Raw genomic sequence first — 4,504 nt, forward strand, 5'->3', positions numbered from 1 at the left:
GCTACTTCCTTAGTAAATATTTGGCGCCCAGGTGAATGGATAACAAATCCCTCCCTTGATTCAGTGCAATGTATGCAATATTTCTCCACAAAAGTCTTGCTTATGAAGGTATCTGATGCACTAGAATCAAAAAGGATGACCACTAGGTGATTAGCAACGAGAAACATACCCATCATCACTGGTTCGCCTTCCGGTGTAGTAGCCACCTCGGTATAATAGACCCGTCCAGTTTTCTTGAAATTCTTGCCCTTTGAAGGGTCGGTTGTGTTCCCCTTTCCTTGATATGAGTTCCCAGTAAAAAAGTATACCGACACACATTTACTATTATGATCTTATCTAAATATAGACTGTTCTTTTTTTATTTTACATAACAAGAAAAGAATCACGCTCTGTAGGATTTGAACCTACGACATTGGGTTTTGGAGACCCACGTTCTACCGTACTGAACTAAGAGCGCTTTCTTACGACAGGAGATAAAGCAGTAAAGAAAAGGATGATTTTTGTACCGCATGCATATAGAAAAATTAAACTCTGAATTTTGTCCAATTTGAATCGATCTCAATTGATCCCTCGTTACTGCCCATAGGAGAAGTAATAGGTAGGGATGACAGGATTTGAACCCGTGACATTTTGTACCCAAAACAAACGCGCTACCAAGCTGCGCTACATCCCATTTCCAAATTGTTGTACAATGTCATTGTACAAAAAAACCCCTTTCTTGTTTTCCACATTGTAATTTTATCCTCCATCTATATACAACTTTCTTGTCATTTCTTCTTTTTGGTTTCATATAATAAATGATATACATCTGAAACCCAACCTAACCTTTATGTATTCGTTTCCTTATAACATCACTCTTTTTAGTGCTCTTTTTATTACTACTCGATTTATTCTGTATAGATTGGTCTTTATGTCTCCCATCTGTTCCCAGGACAGGGATAATACCCACAGGTGATTCCATACCCTTAAGCTTTTTATCATCGTGTATATTATCAATATTTGTATCAGTACCTTCATTCATCATTGCAGCCTTGGCCAGCTTTTCATCATAGCGCTTTATTAGCTTTTCAGTTTCTTCCTTTTCGCGCTGCATTTTAGCTAATAGTGCATTATTATATTCCATCTTAGCTGTTATATCTAGCTCTGTTATCAATGCGGCTGCTAGCACACTAGTCTTTTCCAAAGAAAACACATTAAACAGCTTGCTTAACACATGTATTGCTACACATTCTAGTGTATAGGTGCCCATACCTCTAACAATATCTTTATCTTAATCATCCTTCAATTTATCAAGAAGGTAATCCATAGCTGATTGTCTATCCTTATTGAAGAACTTCCCCTTCAACTGGCCTGCAGACTCATGGACGCTACCCTCATCAAAGTGGATAGTCAAACGCTCGATTTGAGTTTGAATCTCTCTTAACTCTTCGGGGGTTTGATTCGTATTATTACTACTACGGCTGGCTAGCAAGTCAAAGACGTTCCCCCTTAGATATCAGATCTGTGTTCTGTTTGCGGTTAATACCTTCTTTTTCGTCACTTCCTAGGAAGTTATCCCAGAAGAGATAGAGTTTGTCTATAATATCAGGTGTAATCACAACCCCTTTTTTAGCAGGGGTATCCATAGATCGGCGTTGAACTTTTGATTTAGAAGTTCCCACCTTCTAATAGTATTTACCACATCACCCCCCGAACTTATATTTGAGGGTGGATGAGTCAGCTCCACCCTATAATCATTTAGCTTATACTCTCTTTTATAATCGTCAGAGTCGCAGTCTCTTGACTCTCTAACAAACTCCCTTATAACATTATGACACGGGTTAATCAAACTATTCTTGAGTTCCTAACTCTTTGACAAGATTTCTTTATCAACAAAAAAGGCGCTGTCCCGTGCTATCGTTAATTTTTACAGCCTCCCGCAGTAGTCCTGAGGATATTCTATATGTCTTTGTCATTTTTCAATTCCATTTTCTGAGACTCTTCCCTGGTTGATTTTTTCTGTCAGACTTTGAGACGTTGTTGTCTTCTTGACTGAGCTATCGGTACCTATTATTTGTAATTATCCCTTGTGCTCTATCACGACTTGTGTGATAGTATGGGTGGGGCAAAAACATTATGTTATCCGACACCCTGGAAGATTTGTGTTGAATATGCTCAAGAAGGCATTCTATATTTAGATAAGATCATAATAGTAAATGTATGTCTGCTGAAAGTTGGATTTGTTTTGCTTCGGATATAGGAAGTCCTTGATGAAATATCCGGACTTTCCACAATTGAAGCAACCACTGGAGGAACTAGGAAGGGTAGGGAAACGAGTACCAGGGGCACTCGGCTGATTGCTAGGAGCGGGGGCCGAAGTGGGACAAATAATTATGGGCTGTTTGAATGGATATGAAGGTGGACGAGGTGAAGAACGGTTTGGGTTAAAATGTTGGATCAATAACCTTGTTCTCTTTTCAGGTCCTTGAGTAGATTTCTCACCCGCATATCCCTCTGACTTCCCATGTCCCACATTTTTGGCTTTGACTGCCAGTGTTGTACTGATAGCCCGGCTGTAGGTAAGGTCCAAACATGTTGCCATCTTCCGCTGAAGTCTGTCATTTAGCCCCCTCAGAAAAGAAGGGAAGGTGTTTTTTCGCCAAAAGCTCAAAAACGGTATGTACATAAAGTTTCATGCATCGTAAAGAACTGAGTTATATACAACTTATATATTACTTTCAAAACCATAGAACATTACACACTTTGTTCAGCAAATATTACATCAATATTCCAAATGTTTTTACAACAATGTTATTCTTCTTTTAAAACTACTTCCGCAGCTTCGTTCAGTAGCTGAAAAACAACTTTGTCCATAATAGCTTTGGCCATCTTAATAATTTCATCTTCCTTTTTTGCTTCGGGGTCGGCCTGTGATCCGGAGGGCTCCGGGGCAGAAGATAATTTGGCTGTGATACAAAATATGAATAAGTTCGAAGCCACAATAATGAAATATAAAGTCAAAAGCAATCAGACAGTACCCATTCGCTTTTCAAGTTCTGCAGTTTTTTCAGCTGCATTTGCTGCTTCTCTAGCATCGTGGGTATCTTTTTCACTTTTCTTTATAATTTCGTGAGCCATCCCTCGACCACCATTTTCCCAGATGTCGGTGAAAAACTTTCCACCAACAAAGCTTGCCTCGGCCGAGGGGGTCCTTTGTATCTTCAATAGAGAACGCGGCTTCGGCTTGGGCCAGAATCTTCACATGCTCGCATCCTGCCTTCTCTAAAATAGCCGCAATTCCCCTGGCACCTGAGAAGGCGCAGACATCTCCACGGCCACTTAAAACTTCTTCAAAAGCTTCGGCTTCGCCATTGATCCAGTCGATTGGACCTTCGGGATCGCCCAGTACGAAGTTGCCTTCATTCGAATATGCGCCGACGCTGGCGAAACTAGTCTTAATTTTTTCCACACATTCCATGGATTTTTCATAACATCTTTCTTTTGAAGACCGAAGTCCCGCAATCGTTTTCTCCCAATGATTTTTCCAGTAATCGCTGGCGTCTTGGTCAGCTTCGGCAATTGCACACTTTAATTTCGCTTGAGCCAGCTGTTTCTGAAGATTTTCAATTTCGCACTTTTGGGCTTTAGCTTGGGCCTTGGAAGTAGCTTCGTCTTCTTTTATTTTATTAAGCAATGAGTTTAATATTTTATCTTTCTCAAGACCTTCGTTCCTTAGCTCAATCACTTCGGAACGAAGGTTATTCAATGCCATGGTACATCCCTCGTCTTCAGCGCTTTTCTGCGCTCTGAGGGCATTGCTAAGAATAAGGCCCTGCAAAAGGAATGTGGTATTAAAAAATAAGCACACGAATTTTTAAGCAACAAGTTTATTTTCTCACCTTTAAGCTGTTGTACGCTAAGCTGTCGGCCAATTCATCTTTTGACAACACTGAGAGCCCGTCTTCTAGTGTTGGGAATCTGAAGCTTCTTGCCATCTCCCGGCAGACAGAGATCTCCTTGCTGTCTGGGAGACAATACAAGAAGTCTTCTTCTCTGCTGCCATTGAATATCAACGCCCCTTTTGGATATTTTAATTTCTGGGCATAATGATGAGCTTCTCGCTTTTCCTCTTCAGATAGCATTTTGCCCGAAGCATGTCGTACAATATAATCAGGTAATTTGGAAGATGCTTCTGGAGTTGAAGAGAGAGTTTTTTCAGACAGAATTTGCTTTATAGCCTCCTTTGTAGTTTCTCCTTCTATTTCCAAGGATTTCTCCTTGGCAGACTCTGAAGGTCCAGTTTCGATCTCAGCCTGGTGCTTTGTAGCTTCGGCTCCGGAGGCTGTTGTTTCAATTTGTGCTTTCTAAGCTTCGGCAATTTTTCTCGGAGTAGAGCTTGAAGACTTTATTGTCTCCAGTACATCCAGAACATTAACCATCCTTTTTCTTTTGGGGGTCGCTGCTGGAACTTTCTGGATTTGTGGCACTCCAACTTCTGCCGAAGGACTTACAATTTCTGATATTT

General features: G+C 40.6%; 1 non-coding gene across 1 annotated transcript; it reads right to left on the reverse strand.

The window, feature by feature from the left end:
- Positions 1-383: 383 nt before the first annotated feature.
- Positions 384-457, reverse strand: TRNAW-CCA (transfer RNA tryptophan (anticodon CCA)). The gene has a single exon. It is a non-coding gene; the product is annotated as a tRNA-Trp (tRNA).
- Between the last annotated feature and the right edge of the window lie 4,047 nt (positions 458-4,504).

The sequence above is a fragment of the Zea mays genome, chromosome 3, assembly GCF_902167145.1.
Source record: "Zea mays cultivar B73 chromosome 3, Zm-B73-REFERENCE-NAM-5.0, whole genome shotgun sequence".
NCBI lineage: Eukaryota > Viridiplantae > Streptophyta > Magnoliopsida > Poales > Poaceae > Zea > Zea mays.